The sequence below is a fragment of the Takifugu rubripes genome, chromosome 16 (genome assembly GCF_901000725.2).
Source record: "Takifugu rubripes chromosome 16, fTakRub1.2, whole genome shotgun sequence".
NCBI lineage: Eukaryota > Metazoa > Chordata > Actinopteri > Tetraodontiformes > Tetraodontidae > Takifugu > Takifugu rubripes.
This window is the reverse complement of record NC_042300.1, coordinates 13,007,750-13,024,381: the sequence shown is the minus strand read 5'-3', so window position 1 is coordinate 13,024,381 and position 16,632 is coordinate 13,007,750. Positions and strand designations below refer to the sequence as shown.

Genomic DNA, 16,632 nt, shown 5'->3' with positions numbered 1-16,632 from the left:
CGGTATTCTCGGAGCATCATGTGAATGAGCCTTTACATCTGGCGTCTTTGTATCCAGGCCAGTTCCTACTCAGAGAGGGTTCTGACCCCCGACCCCGGAGCCGTGGCCCCAGCGTCGCCTCAGGAGCCGCACAGCTTGTGAGTCTAAGGATTTTGCATTTTGACTTGCTTCACATTTGCTCAGTCCTGTGGGTGCACGTCCCTGTTACTACTGCGAGTGTCCGTCTTTAGAGCGGTGCACATCAGCAGGGTGTCATGGCAACCATCGCCTGCGTTAAAGAGCCACACAGGGGTTTTTAGATCAGTGTGTGGAAAAAGTGATCGATGTGACCTGAGCTCCAACTGTGTGTGGATACAACAGGACGATGTGGGAGGAGATGTTGCTGGACAACCTGTTGAACTTTGCTGCGACCCCCAAAGGTGTCCTGCTGCTCCAGCAGACGGGAGCCATCAACGAGAGTGTCTCCCACATGTTCTCCCGCTTTGCTAAAAAACTGCAGGTAACTCTCCACGCAGCATTATTCTCTCGGTGACGTTGGCTGCTGCGTTGCCAGGCTCTCGGAGGAGCTTTTATTGACTGAATATGTCTTTTCCACCCTAATACTGACAATAACGGCTCCATTTCTTCTCTGGAAAACTTTAGCGAGATATTTTAGACATAAAGGGACAAGCAAGGTCGGCCAGACTGAATCTGGGACCGAAGCCGCCCCAGCACCTCTGTAAATTTCATTAGTTTAATAAGTGAATAAAAACAGCCTCTCTTACAAGTCTGGACCATCATCCAATTCAAACCTGAGGTTGTGGTTTCAAGCCCTGGTGCAGGTAAAACCTGGGAGCAGAGCACCGCCGGGGTACCCTTGAGCAAGGTAGTGAACCCCTAAATTGCTCAGGCTCAGGGCTGTGTCCTGTGTCCTGTGACCTGTGACCTGTGACCCTGATATGGCGGTCACTTCAGCATTCCTATTTTTTGCCAGATTTGACAGGATTTAAAGTTGTCAGTCAATGTAAATGAACTTTAATGAATAATCAGTATGAATTACTTACTGATACACTACTTATGCAAGAACACAGAGTCCAAAATCCAAGCTGGTGCACAAAGTCTTGAAGGATTGTGTTGCATAAGCATCAAGAGTGTCGTAAATGCGGTGGAGGTGAGTCAGCTGGTATATAGCTGGTATATATGGTGGTATATATGGTGGTATATAGCTGGTATATAGCTGGTATATATGGTGGTATATAGCTGGTATATAGCTGGTATACATGGTGGTATATAGCTGGTATATAGCTGGTATATAGCTTGTATATAGCTGGTATATAGCTGGTATATAGCTGGTATATATGGTGGTATATAGCTGGTATATAGCTGGTATATATGGTGGTATATAGCTGGTATATAGCTGGTATATAGCTGGTATACATGGTGGTATATAGCTGGTATATAGCTGGTATATATGGTGGTATATAGCTGGTATATAGCTGGTATATAGCTGGTATATAGCTGGTATATATGGTGGTATATAGCTGGTATATAGCTGGTATATAGCTGGTATATATGGTGGTATATAGCTGGTATATAGCTGGTATATATGGTGGTATATAGCTGGTATATAGCTGGTATATATGGTGGTATATAGCTGGTATATAGCTGGTGTATATGGTGGTATATATCTGGTATATAGCTGGTATATATGGTGGTATATAGCTGGTATATAGCTGGTATATAGCTGGTATATAGCTGGTATATATGGTGGTATATAGCTGGTATATATGGTGGTATATAGCTGGTATATAGCTGGTATATATGGTGGTATATAGCTGGTATATAGCTGGTATATATGGTGGTATATAGCTGGTATATAGCTGGTATATATGGTGGTATATAGCTGGTATATAGCTGGTATATAGCTGGTATATATGGTGGTATATAGCTGGTATATAGCTGGTATAAATGGTGGTATATAGCTGGTATATAGCTGGTATATAGCTGGTATATAGCTGGTATACAATGGTGGTATATAGCTGGTAATAAGCTGGTATATAGCTTGTATATAGCTGGTAATAGCTGGTATATATGTCTGGATATAGCTGTATTATAGCGGTATATGGTGTATAGCTGGTATATAGCGGTATTATAGGCTGTATATAGTGGTATATAGCTGGTATATAGCTGGTATACCATGGTGGTATATAGCTGGTATATAGCTGGTATATAGCTGGTATATATGGTGATATAGTGGTATATAGCTGGTATATAGCTGGTATATAGCTGGTATATATGGGGTATATAGCTGGTATATAGCTGGTATATAGCTGGTATATATGGTGGTATACTAGCTGGTATATAGCTTGGTATATATGGTGGTATATAGCTGGTATATAGCTGGTATATATGGTGGTATATGCTGGTATATAGCTGGTGATATATGGGTGGTATATAGCTGGTATATAGCTGGTATATATGGTGGTATAGTAGCTGGTATATAGCTGGTATATATGGTGGTATATAGCTGGTATATATGGTGGTATATAGCTGGTATATAGCTGGTATATATCGGTGGTATATAGCGTGTATATAGCTGGTATATAGCTGGTATATATGGTGGTATATAGCTGGTATATAGCTGGTATATAGCTGGTATATATGGTGGTATAATTAGCTGGGTATATAGCTGGTATATAGCTGGTATATAGCTGGTATATATGGTGGTATATCTGGTATATAGCTGGTATATAGCTGGTATATATGGTGGTTATAGCTGGTATATAGCTGGTATATAGCTGGTATATATGGTGGTATATAGCTGGTATATAGCTGGTATATAGCTGGTATATATGGTGGTATATAGCTGGTATATAGCTGGTATATAGCTGGTATATATCTGGTATATAGCTGGTATATATGGTGGTATATAGCTGGTATATAGCTGGTATATATGGTGGTATATAGCTGGTATATATCTGGTATATAGCTGGTATATATCTGGTATATAGCTGGTATATATATAGCTGGTATACATGGTGGTATATAGCTGGTATATAGCTGGTATATATGGTGGTATATAGCTGGTATATAGCTGGTATATAGCTGGTATATATGGTGGTATATAGCTGGTATATAGCTGGTATATAGCTGGTATAATGGTGGTATATAGCTGGTATATAGCTGGTATATAGCTGGTATATATGGTGGTATATATGGTATATAGCTGGTATATAGCTGGTATATATTGTGGTATATAGCTGGTATATAGCTGGTATATATGCTGGTATATATGCTGGTATATAGCTGGTATATAGCTGGTATATAGGCTGGTATATAGCTGGTATGTATGGCTGGTATATAGCTGGTATATAGCTGGTGTATATAGGTGGTATATAGGCTGGTATATAGCTGGTATATAGCTGGTATATACTGGTGGTATATAGCTGGTATATAGCTGGTATATATGGTGGTATATAGCTGGTATATATCTGGTATATATGCGTGTATATAGCTGGTATATATCTGGTATATAGCTGGTATACATGGCTGGTATATAGCTGGTATATAGCTGGTATAGCATGGTGTATATAGCTGGTGTATATAGGCTGGTATATAGCTGGTATATAGCTGTGTATATGGCTGGTATATAGCTGGTATATAGCTGGTATATAGCTGGTATATATGCTGGTATATAGCTGGTATATAGCTGGTATCTATGGTGGTATATAGCTGGTATAGGTATATCTGGTATATAGCTGGTATATATCTGGTATATAGCTGGTATATAGCTGGTATACATGGTGGTATATAGCTGGTATATAGCTGGTATATATGGTGGTATATAGCTGGTATATAGCTGGTATATATCTGGTATATAGCTGGTATATATCTGGTATATAGCTGGTATATAGCTGGTATATAGCTGGTATATAGCTGGTATATATCTGGTATATAGCTGGTATATAGCTGGTATACATGGTGGTATATAGCTGGTATATATCTGGTATATAGCTGGTATATAGCTGGTATATATGGTGGTATATAGCTGGTATATAGCTGGTATATATCTGGTATATAGCTGGTATATAGCTGGTATATATGGTGGTATATAGCTGGTATATATCTGGTATATAGCTGGTATATAGCTGGTATACATGGTGGTATATAGCTGGTATATAGCTGGTATATATGGTGGTATATAGCTGGTATATAGCTGGTATATAGCTGGTATATATCTGGTATATAGCTGGTTAATAGCTGGTATACATGGTGGTATATATCTGGTATATAGCTGGTATATAGCTGGTATATATGGTGGTATATAGCTGGTATATATCTGGTATATATCTGGTATATAGCTGGTATATAGCTGGTATACATGGTGGTATATAGCTGGTATATATGGTGGTATATAGCTGGTATATAGCTGGTATATATGGTGGTATATAGCTGGTATATAGCTGGTATATATCTGGTATATATCTGGTATATAGCTGGTATATAGCTGGTATACATGGTGGTATATAGCTGGTATATAGCTGGTATATATGGGTGGTATATAGCTGGTATATAGCTGGTATATATGGTGGTATATAGCTGGTATATAGCTGGTATATAGCTGGTATATAGCTGGTATATATCTGGTATATATCTGGTATATATCTGGTATATAGCTGGTATACATGGTGGTATATAGCTGGTATATAGCTGGTATATATGGTGGTATATAGCTGGTATATAGCTGGTATATATGGTGGTATATAGCTGGTATATAGCTGGTATATATGGTGGTATATAGCTGGTATATAGCTGGTATATATGGTGGTATATAGCTGGTATATAGCTGGTATATAGCTGGTATATATGGTGGTATATAGCTGGTATATAGCTGGTATATATGGTGGTATATAGCTGGTATATAGCTGGTATATATGGTGGTATATAGCTGGTATATAGCTGGTATACCTGCTCAGGATGGGCAGTAGAACAATGCCACTGCTCAGGAATCCTTTAGCTGTAACCATGCCGGCAGCAGATTATATAATCATATATAATCATTACATAATCGCTGCCACTATTTTCCTGAGGTTGAGTGAAGGCAACAGGGCAGCGGCCACAGGGTGGGGACGAAGACGATGATGATGGAGCGCGTTTATCTGCTTTTATGACGCTCTCGGGTTTGGCTGCAGCTTTGTATCTGCTGCCTCTTGGTGTCAGCGGTGCTGCACTAATTTATCTCAGACACATTTTACCATTTCTTCCCCGAGAGCATTAATTCCCTTGTGGACACGTGAACACTAATTCCCTCATCCCAGGAGTATCAGCAAAAACATAGGATCTGCACCCATTCGGGGGGGGGGGGGCTCATTGAGTCCTCTGCTGCTCCTCAAGGCTGCCGTCATTTCTGATTACTGATCAGTATTCATCGTTAGCCTGGAGATGATTACCTCCAGCGCTGGCCTTCATTCATCAGTCCCTGGACGCTGTTGTCCTTGGTTCATGCTGAACACCGCAGCTAACAGAGCCGCCGTTGTTTAGGATTGCTCCTCTTGTTTAAGCATTCCACTTTAATAATCGAATGTAATTATATCGCAGTCTTTATTCAGTTGTGACATTGTGTAATAAATAAAGGGCATAAATACAGGGCACACTGAAATCACTTTCCTGTTGTATTTATCTTTGGGTTCAAGCCTATCTCCTCTGCAGCCCAAGGTCAGAGGTCGTTCATTGTGTGTGTGGCTGAAGAGCTCTGTGTCCTTCCTGTAGGTGAGCCGCTGTGAGAAGTTTGGATATGGAGTGATGATGACGCAGGTGGCGGCCACCGCTCCCGGCGTGGTGGCTCTGCACAAATCGGGTAACGACCTGCTGCCGTACCCTTACGTTTGTGGCGATTCCTCCCCTGAACGCGTTAATGCGACGCGCGTGTGCACCGGCTCTCTCCCAGGCTTCGTCCAGGCCCTGATCGTGGAGCTGTGGTCTGTTCTTGAGTGCAGCAGTGAAGACGTCAGGGTGGCTCGACCCCAGCCCACACCCACGGAGCCCATAGACCGCAGCTGCCTCAAGGTACCGTGCTCCAGCTGTAGCGTCATTCACTCCATCAGTGGACGTAGCCATGTGGAACAAGACGAGCGGTGGCGTGTGAGTGCTGCCTTCCTGGTGGCTCAGTCGGGGTGTTTCATCCATGCAGGACAGAGCCAGAGCTCCAGAGGCCATGTCGCCATTTTCAGTGTGTTTTAGATACACAGTCAAAATCTTGCTAAATTAGGCATAAATACACAGCAGGGGGGTGGGAGGGCTCCCTCACCATCAGAGCCAGAACAATAAGAGCTACTATAGGTTTTAACACTATGATCCAACCAGCTGCTGCTGCGGCGCCGTCTTCACCATATTTATCACGTGTTGCTGTTGTCATATCTTTATATAATATATATAATGTCTTTAATACGTGACAGGACTCGCCTCACTCGTGAGACTCAGGGTCGTTGTCATAGTGATGAGAGAGGGAAAGGAAACACACATCAAATCCTACCTGACGCAGATGAAGCTAACTAACTAACTGACGGACTGTTGTGAGTGATGAATAATTCCGTTTGGTGGTTGGACAGAGCCTCTCCTGCTGGAGCTCTGGCTGCACGGGTCCGTGCGGGTCAGCTCAGCACAGCTGGATGAGGCGTTGCTGGTGCCTGTCTGCCTCTGTGTCTGTTCGAGAAGGCTCGGCTGGGACTGTGGAGTGCGTTACGTGGAGGAGAACAGACGAGGACGTGATTTCTCTGTCTCCGCAGTCTTTCCTGTCTCTGGTGAACCTTCTCTCCTCTTCCCACTCGGTGTGGGAGCTCCTGGGCCAGAAGTCTCTCGCCAACAGGACCGAATACAGCCTGAGAGAGGTGCCCAGCTCCATGCCTGTGAGTGGATTTTCACTCTCCGCTGGGTGCAGTGCCCGTTTCCGCCGTTTGGGGGCGTTTTTGCACTGGTTATCACTATGACATCTTTGATGTTGTTGGTTTGGCCGTGTCCTTCCCTTAAAATGCCCAAACTGTAGCTTCTTGTGTGTATCCTAACCCTTACAGCACTCGGGTCCACGTCCACTCTGTGCTGCGATTCTCAAAGCTTCTCCTTTAACCTAACAGGATTTGATGGACAGGCTGGTTGCTGTGAATTCCGAAGCGAAGATGAATTCCCTGTTCCGCTACGAGCAGTCTCACACATTCGGCCTGAGGTGAGATGCCTTTTTACCTCCCTTATTACTTAACAACAGCAGGGGAGCAAATGCTGGTCTGGGATTAGCAAATACTGAGTGGACACACACACACGCACGCACGCACGCACACACACACACACGCACACACACACACACACACTCACACTCTAATTTCACTCTTATCCAGAGAAATCCTTTTTTTCAGACCCTCGGTGAGACATAATGGAAGCATATAGAAGCATGTCAGTCAGAGGCTGTGAGTGCCTATGATAAATGAATGTGTGTGTGTGCGTGTGTGTGTGTGTGTGCGTGTGTGTGTGTGCGTGTGTGTGTGTGTGCGTGTGTGTGTGTGTGTGTGTGTGTGCGTGTGTGTGTGTGCGTGTGTGTGTGTGTGCGTGTGTGTGTGCGTATGTGTGTGTGTGTGTGTGTGTGTGCGTGTGTGTGTGTGTGTGCGTATGTGTGTGTGTGTGTGTGTGTGCGTGTGTGTGTGCGTGCAGCATTGATATTGTGAAAATACTCTCGGTGGCGTCTTGAATGATCTTGTAGATGATCAAAAACAGTTTAGCAGCCAAGTCGAGTGAAGGACAGAAGATTTAACTTTAGAGTCTCTTAATCCAATTCAAATGAGGACAAAAGTCAGCTGAGCTCAAAGCTTTAAAGAGTAAAGCTAATGCTGCGTTCTAGAGGTATAGACGTACGTATATGGGCACGCATGTGTCCTGCGGTTGCTGTGGTTCCAGTGGCGCCCCGCTGGCTCGCTCAAGCTTCCATCAGCCCGCTCCTGTCACCATCCTGAGGCTTCACTACCATCCACCTGCTCCTGTCACCATGCTGAGGCTTCACTACCTCCACCTGCTCCTGTCACCATCATGAGGCTTCACTGCCTCCACCTGCTCCTGTCACCATGCTGAGGCTTCACTACCTCCACCTGCTCCTGTCACCATCCTGAGGCTTCACTACCTCCACCTGCTCCTGTCACCATGCTGAGGCTTCACTACCTCCACCTGCTCCTGTCACCATGCTGAGGCTTCACTACCTCCACCTGCTCCTGTCACCATGCTGAGGCTTCACTACCTCCACCTGCTCCTGTCACCATCCTGAGGCTTCACTACCTCCACCTGCTCCTGTCACCATCCTGAGGCTTCACTACCTCCACCTGCTCCTGTCACCAATGCTGAGGCTTCACTGCCTCCACCTGCTCCTGTCACCATGCTGAGGCTTCACTACCTCCACCTGCTCCTGTCACCATGCTGAGGCTTCACTACCTCCACCTGCTCCTGTCACCAATCCTGAGGCTTCACTACCTCCACCTGCTCCTGTCACCATGCTGAGGCTTACACTACCCCCTCCACCTGCTCCTGTCACCATCCTGAGGCTTCACTACCTCCACTGCTCCGGTCACCATGCTGAGGCTTCACCTACCTCCACCTGCTCCTGTCACCATCCTGAGGCTTCACTACCTCACACCTGCTCCTGTCACCATCCTGAGGCTTCACTACCCTCCACCTGCTCCTGTCACCATGCTGAGGCTTCACTACCTCCACCTGCTCCTGTCACCCCATGACCTGAGGCTTCACTACCTCCACCTGCTCCTGTCACCATCCTGAGGCTTCCACTGCCTCCACCTGCTCTGTCACCATGCTGAGGCTTCACTACCTCCACCTGCTCCTGTCACCATGCTGAGGCTTCACTGCCTCCACCCTGCTCCTGTCACCATGCTGAGGCTTCACTACCTCCACCTGCTCCTGTCACCATGCTGAGGCTTCACTACCTCCACCTGCTCCTGTCACCATGCTGAGGCTTCACTACCTCCACCTGCCTCCTGTCACCCTGCGAGGCTTCACTACCTCCACCTGCTCCTGTCACCATCCTGAGGCTTCACTACCTCCACCTGCTCCTGTCACCATGCTGAGGCTTCACTGGCCTCCACCTGCTCCTTGTCACCATCCTGAGGCTTCACTACCTCCACCTGCTCCTGTCACCATGCTGAGGCTTCACTACCTCCACCTGCTCCTGTCACCATGCTGAGGCTTCACTACCTCCACCTGCTCCTGTCACCATGCTGAGGCTTCACTACCTCCACCTGCTCTGTCACCATCCTGAGGCTTCACTGCCTCCACCTGCCTCTGTCAACCATCCTGAGGCTTCACTACCTCCACCTGCTCCTGTCACCATCCCTGAGGCTTCACCTTCCGGTGTCACTTCTGATTCTTTGGATTTTTCCTGCATCCATTTCCAAGCCTGTCAAATGCAGAAGGTGCAGAACTAAATGGCTTAAGAGTGACTTACAGAACGCTGTATCATCGAGGTTTACGCCAATTAGCACTGATTTCTGGCCAGTGGTGTTACCGCAGCCAACCACCGGGGGCCATAAAGCTCACATCTCTGGTCATTGCCAGGCAGCCTTCCAGAGCACCTTCCACCTACTCACCTGTTCTTTATTCTCTGATGTGACTGATCGGTAAACGCAGCTTCACATTTTTCCCTAACGAATGCTACCACCGGGCGTGTTGGCACTACAGAGACACAGGAATTAGGAGCTGATTCTGGCTGACAAACTTGTTTTATTCTGCTGCGTGACCTTTATTCAGGGCACATCAAAGAGCTCCCCGACCCCGAACGGCCAAGGTCGTCTGACAGCATCTGAAGCTGCGACCTGACTGAATCTTCCTTTGAGCGTTTAGCCATGGTCATTAACGTGCCGGTCCCAGTAATAACGGAAATATGAAAATATTAATATTGTGCCAGTGAGCCGGGTCGGCAGCTTAGAGGCTTCTTGTTCACATCTCACTCTTGTTCAGTGTTTGAGTGGAGCCGTTGTGCTGCTCTCGGCTCCCAGAGCCCTGCCATGGGCGCACTGACAGCACGGCGAGAAGCCACAGCCGGATTCTTCTTGTTAGAGGGAGCAGCTCATCCTTGTCCCGTTTCACCTCGGAAACAGCAAATTTGTGTTTGTTTTACGGCCGCTGGTCATTAAAACATCCTCGGCTATAAATTCCTGCTTCGTTATTGGACCTGATTTCACTTCCTGCAGTGGTTCCTGAGATAAACAAACCACATTCTGATCGTCAGGCTAATGAGATCAAATCCCTCTGCCTTGATGCATGTCTCTATAAGCTTCTGTCACAGCAACGCTCAAGTTATGCTGACATTTATAGACTTTATGGACTAGATTAATTATAGCACGCCTTGAGCTATATACAGTCGGACCTCTGCTTACGAATTACATTCGTAAGTAGAGGTCACTGTAGTATACAATGAACCATCTGAACCACACAAAGTTAGAATTACAAGTTAGCCTAGATTACACAGTTAGCCTAGATTTACACAGTTAGCCTGGTTTTACACAGTTAGCCTAGTTTTACACAGTTAGCCTAGTTTTACACAGTTAGCCTAGTTTTACACAGTTAGCCTAGTTTTACACAGTTAGCCTAGATTTACAACATTAGCCTAGTTTTACACAGTTAGCCTAGATTTACAACGTTAGCCTAGATTCTTGCTGTCAACAATGTTAACTCACAGGCAAGGTTACAGAAAAGAGGAAAAAATTGGACGTAATGCAGAACAACATAATGTGCTCTATAAAATATGGAATTCGCGTCCTGCTTTCCATAAAGTGCACGTTTTGCGCCTCATGACCTTTGAGCATCCTCCCGTTCAGGCTCAAAGCGTCTCCTAACGGGGAACATCTCCCCTGTCGGGGGTGCGCTCTGTGCAGCTGCCGAGGGTCGGTTGTAACGTAGCGTAGCTGTGCAGTGAAAATGCTAATTATGGTTTCACTTTATGACCAGTTTCAGGATTTTCTTTGCATTATTGCACCGTTTAATGATTCCCTGATCGATTTTAAGCAGCTTCTCCGACCGTCAGTGATGCTAAAGGGGTGCGTAGCATTTTAGCCTCAGCCATGGCTAATCTATTAGTGGCTCACTCATTCGCTAGCGTGGCCAGCAGATTAGCGAACGTGATTGGCTTATCCATAAATCCTCTGATGCGTGTGGACACTCATCACGGGAGTAATCGTCTGTCATAAATGGAGATTTGAAAGATCCTTTCAGTGGAGATAAAGCGAGCTGTCAGCTGTTTGTGTCCCAACGGAAAATAAAACAATCAAAGGCCATAAGGTGTAAAAAAGGTGAAGCAACTCTATCAAAGGTGCTCGTTGAGTTGGCGTTCTAGAGATTCTAATTAAACAGTCCATACACGCAGCATGCCCCCCTGTCTGACCTTCTCTTGTTAATTAGTTATTATTCATTAGCACATCCGAGGTGTGGACGGCCCCGCAGCAGCTGTGTTTGGACGACCCAGACGTTTCCTTACGTTCTCGGCCTGAACGCACTTTAGTGTCTTCAGTGGTGCTGCACTAAATACCCGACAGACCCTCGTCTCACCCTCTCACCCTTTTATACTCCCACCCTCTCACCCTTTTATACCCTCGTGCTCACCCCTTTTATACCCTCGTCTCACCCTTTTATACCCTCGTCTCACCCCTCTCAACCTTTTATACTCCCACCCTCTCACCCCTCTCACCCTTTTATCCCCTCCGTCTCACCCTCTCACCCTTTTATTCCCCTCGTCTCACCCTCTCACCCTTTTATACTCCACCCTCTCACCTTTATACCCGCGTCTCACCCTCTCACCCTTTTATACCCTCGTCTCACCACCTCTCACCCTTTTATACTCTCACCCTCCTCACCTTGAGGCGGGTCTCTCCCCGGTCCAGCCTCGGGCAGCGCTCACCAGGACCCGCCAACACCAGCGTAACGACACGTGGGTATCGTCAGTGGGGCGTGAGCCCCTCTGGTCCTTCGCTGGTACTGCACCCCACAGGGCAGTTAGGCTTAGGCTGCCCGATCCAGCAGAACTCCGACGGTTAACCGACTCTCAGCGCTGCCGACTTTAGGGAACATTTAAACGTCTGTGCCTAAAGGAATTAGAATGAAGTTAGCCCAGTTTAGCGGAATCTTACCTGTCCCGGCACACATTCTTTTTGTTTCTGACTGGATGTTAAGGAGGCATTTTCAGGTTTTGTATCATCCGACATTAGTGATTTGAAACAAGGGTAGTGACACGGAGGGGGCGGAGCCACCGGGCAAAATATAAGCTAATTCACAGGCTGATACTTTTGAAACGGGAATTTTCTCTGGCTGCACTCCTGTTGTCGTAACATCTGTTGACGACATCAGGACCCTACAGCAACCTTTAAATAGGGTTCTAACGATTTATTCTGTTTTAGAATGTTGTTAAAATACTATTTATCTTTCTGTGCATCCTCCACCAACAGGACGTTAGCAGATGGCTAACGTCCCTTTAAGGGTCATTAAAGTCTCCCTGGACTCACCTGGCTTGGTATTATATCAGCCTCTTAATTACGAGAGACAAATTCCCCCAGAAATCACCTTTTCCTTGTTTTCCTCTCAAACGCCACCCTGGTTCCGAGGGTGTGCTTTAACGTGGATGACAGTGTCAGGGTTACAGGAAGTAACGTTCTCTCATGCCTCTGTGCTTCCTCGCTGAGACACGTGTAACCTAAACGAGAAGTTTGAGCCTGAGGGACGCTGGAAGGTGGTGGCGGAGGAGCCTCTTTAGGAGGAGCGCTTGCGTAATAATGCATCCCACCTGTGCTCCAAACAGAGGAAACGGCTGTGGGACCCGGCCCAAGAGGCCGAAGCTCCACAGTGTGTTTGAGCCTGTTGTCATAGCGACAGCGAGCCAGCCAACTCCCCGCGAGGCTCCTGCCCAACCAGGGTTCCGTTAGAACCTCCCGGCTGGAGGTGCTGGAGGACACAGACGGCCGCTCCGGCCCCCCGTGCACCTGTGCAGGTGCTGGAGGTGCTGGAGGTGGTGGAGGTGGTGGAGGTGGTGCACCTGTGCAGGTGGTGCAGGTGCTGGAGGTGGTGCACCTGTGCAGGTGCTGGAGGTGGTGCAGGTGCTGGAGGTGGTGCACCTGTGCAGGTGGTGCAGGTGCTGGAGGTGGTGCACCTGTGCAGGTGCTGGAGGTGGTGCAGGTGCTGGAGGTGGTGCAGGTGCTGGAGGTGCTGCACCTGTGCAGGTGGTGCAGGTGCTGGAGGTGGTGCAGGTGCTGGAGGTGGTGCAGGTGCTGGAGGTGCTGGAGGTGGTGCAGGTGCTGGAGGTGGTGCAGGTGCTGGAGGTGCTGCACCTGTGCAGGTGGTGCAGGTGCTGGAGGTGGTGCAGGTGCTGGAGGTGGTGCAGGTGCTGGAGGTGGTGCAGGTGCTGGAGGTGGTGCAGGTGCTGACTGACTGTCTGTGTGTTTCTCTAGGCTGCTGAACGTGCTCTGCTGCAGCCTGGACTCCTGGGTGCTGCTGGAGAGCCAGTACGGCGTCTCCTCCATGCTGCTGCGCAGCCAGAGGGAGAACGTGGCCGACGGCGACGGGTACGAACCCCCAACAGGAGACACGGAGGCGGCTGATCCGGGGCCTGCTGGCTGGTCCCGGACACAGCTCCTGGTTTAGGGATCGTTTCTTGATCGCCTCCTGTCCCCGACAACCTGCTGACGTCACCGTGGTTCTGCCCCCTCGGCTGAAGCTGAAGCACAACCTTTCATTCGACCCCTCATTTCTTTCCTCTTTTCTTTTATTCACAAAGGACCGAGTGCAAATTTCCTTTGATGGGAACATTTTTGAGCCCAAATTGCTTCGGCCACTTGAAACAGGCCCGAGGCTTCAGCCTTAAAAACGCTCCATATCCATAAGAGTTCCAACTTTTGGAGAAGCTTGTTCATGGAAGCATTTGGCCTCCATTAAAAGACTCTTTAAAGCTGCGTCCTGGTGTCTAGTATTGTAGAGCTATAGCGGCTCTACTCTAACCTGTTCTACTCTAACCTGTTCTACACTAACCTGTTCTACTCTAACCTGTTCTACTCTAACCTGTTCTACACTAACCTGTTCTACTCTAACCTGTTCTACACTAACCTGTTCTACACTAACCTGTTCTACTCTAACCTGTTCTACTCTAACCTGTTCTACACTAACCTGTTCTACCCTAACCCTAACCCTAACCCTAACCCTGTTCACCTGCCCAGCTCTTACCAAGATTCCAGGAACTAAACTTCTTCTTCCATTAAACCTGCTCAGGGAGTTCATCATCGACGCTCTGTCCGTGGAGAGGATCACCTGCTGGTCCGGGTTGGTGTGCTGGGGGGTCCGTCTGAGAGGAGACTCCCCCCTCGGGATCTGCAGCAGGTCAGAGTTGCTCTGCTTCAGTCTTTAGGTCTTAATAATGTTAAGTTTGTTCGTCTGCATGTGGAAGCTTCCCACACTCAGTAGGGTTATGGTTAGGGTTAGGGGTTAGGGTTAGAGGGTTAGGGTTAGGGTTAGAGGGTTAGGGTTAGGGTTAGAGGGTTAGGGTTAGAGGGTTAGGGTTAGAGGGTTAGGGTTAGGGTTAGAGGGTTAGGGTTAGAGGGTTAGGGTTAGAGGGTAGGTTAGGGTTAGGGGTTAGGGTTAGAGGGTTAGGGTTAGAGGGTAGGGTTAGGGTTAGGGTTAGAGGGTTAGGGTTAGAGGGTTAGAGGGTTAGGGTTAGGGTTAGAGGGTTAGGTAGAGGTTAGAGGGGTTAGAGGGTTAGGGTAGGGTTAGGGTTAGAGGGTTAGGGTTAGAGGGTTAGAGGGTTAGGGTTAGAGGGTTAGAGGGTTAGAGGGTTAGGGTTAGAGGGTTAGGGTTAGAGGGTTAGAGGGTTAGGTTAGGGTTAGAGGGTTAGGGTTAGAGGGTTAGGGTTAGAGGTTAGTGTTAGAGGGTTAGAGGGTTAGGGTTAGGGTTAGAGGGTTAGGGTTAGGTTAGGGGTTAGGGTTAGAGGGTTAGGGTTAGAGGGTTAGGGTTAGGGTTAGAGGGTTAGGGTTAGAGGGTTAGGGTTAGAGGGTTAGGGTTAGGGTTAGAGGGTTAGGGTTAGAGGGTTAGGGTTAGGGTTAGGGTAGAGGGTTAGGGTTAGAGGTTAGGGGTTAGGGTTTGAGGGTTAGAGGGTTAGGGTTAGAGGGTTAGAGGGTTAGGGTTAGAGGGTTAGGGTTAGAGGGTTAGGGTTAGGGTTAGGGTTAGAGGGTTAGGGTTAGAGGGTAGAGGGTTAGGGGTTAGGGTTAGAGGGTTAGAGGGTTAGGGTTAGGGTTAGAGGGTTAGAGGGTTAGGGTTAGAGGGTTAGGGTTAGAGGGTTAGGGTTAGGGTTAGAGGGTTAGGGTTAGAGGGTTAGGGTTAGAGGGTTTAGGGTTAGGGGTTAGGGTTAGATGGTTAGGGTTAGAGGGTTAGGGTTAGAGGGTTAGGGGTTAGGGTTAGAGGTTAGGGGTTAGGGTTAGAGGGTTAGGGTTAGAGGGTTAGGGTTGGGGGTTAGGGGTTAGGGTTAGGGTTAGAGGGTTAGGGTAGAGGGTTAGGGTTAGAGGGTTAGGGTTAGGGTTAGAGGGTTAGGGTTAGGGTTAGGGGTTAGGGTTAGGGTTAGAGGGTTAGGGTTAGAGTTAGAGGGTTAGGGTTAGGGTTGAGGGTTAGGGTTAGGGGGTTAGGGTTAGGGGGTTAGGGTTAGAGGGTTAGGGGTTAGGGTTAGAGGGTTAGGGTTAGGGTTAGAGGGTTAGGGTTAGAGGGTTAGGGGTTAGGGTAGGGTTAGAGGGTTAGGGTTAGAGGGTTAAGGTTAGAGGGTTAGAGGGTTGGGTTAGAGGGTTAGGGTTAGGGTTAGGGTTAGAGGGTTGGGTTAGAGGGTTAGGGTTAGAGGGTTAGGGTTAGAGGTTTAGGGTTAGGGTTAGAGGGTTAGGGTTAGAGGGTTAGGGTTAGGGTTAGAGGGTTAGAGGGTTTGGGTTAGGGTGAGGGTTAGGGTTAGAGGGTTAGAGGTTTAGAGGGTTAGGGTTAGGGTTAGAGGGTTAGGGTTAAGGGTTAGGGTTAGGGTTAGAGGGTTAGGGTTAGAGGGTTAGGGTTGGGGTTAGGGGTTAGGGTTAGGGTTGAGGGTTAGGGTTAGAGGGTTAGCGTTAGAGGGTTAGGGGTAGGGTTAGAGGGTTAGGGTTAGGTTAGAGGTTAGGGTTAGAGGGTTAGGGGTTAGGGTTAGGGGTTAGAGGGTTTGGGTTAGGGTTAGAGGGTTAGGATTAGGGTTAGAGGGTTAGGGTTAGGGTTAGGGTTAGAGGGTTAGGGTTAGAGGGTTAGGGTTAGGGTTAGGGTTAGAGGGTTAGGGTTAGGGTTAGAGGGTTAGGGTTAGAGGGTTAAGGGTTAGGGTTAGAGTTAGGGTTAGGGGTTAGAGGGTTAGGGTTAGAGGGTTAGGGTAGGGTTAGAGGGTTAGGGGTTAAGGGTTAGGTTAGAGGGTTAGGGTTAGGGTTAGAGGGTAGGGTTAGGGTTAGAGGGTTAGGATTAGGGTAGAGGGTTAGGGTTAGAGGGTGAGGGTTAGGGTTAGGGTTAGAGGGTTAGAGGGTTTGGGTTAGGGTTAGAGGGTTAGAGGGTTAGGATTAGGGTTAGAGGGTTAGGATAGGGTTAGAGGGT

General features: G+C 47.7%; 1 pseudogene; it reads left to right on the top strand.

Annotated features, from left to right (window-relative positions):
* LOC115253084 (protein broad-minded-like) overlaps nt 1-16,632 on the top strand; it is a 39,296-nt pseudogene that overhangs the window by 8,028 nt on the left and 14,636 nt on the right.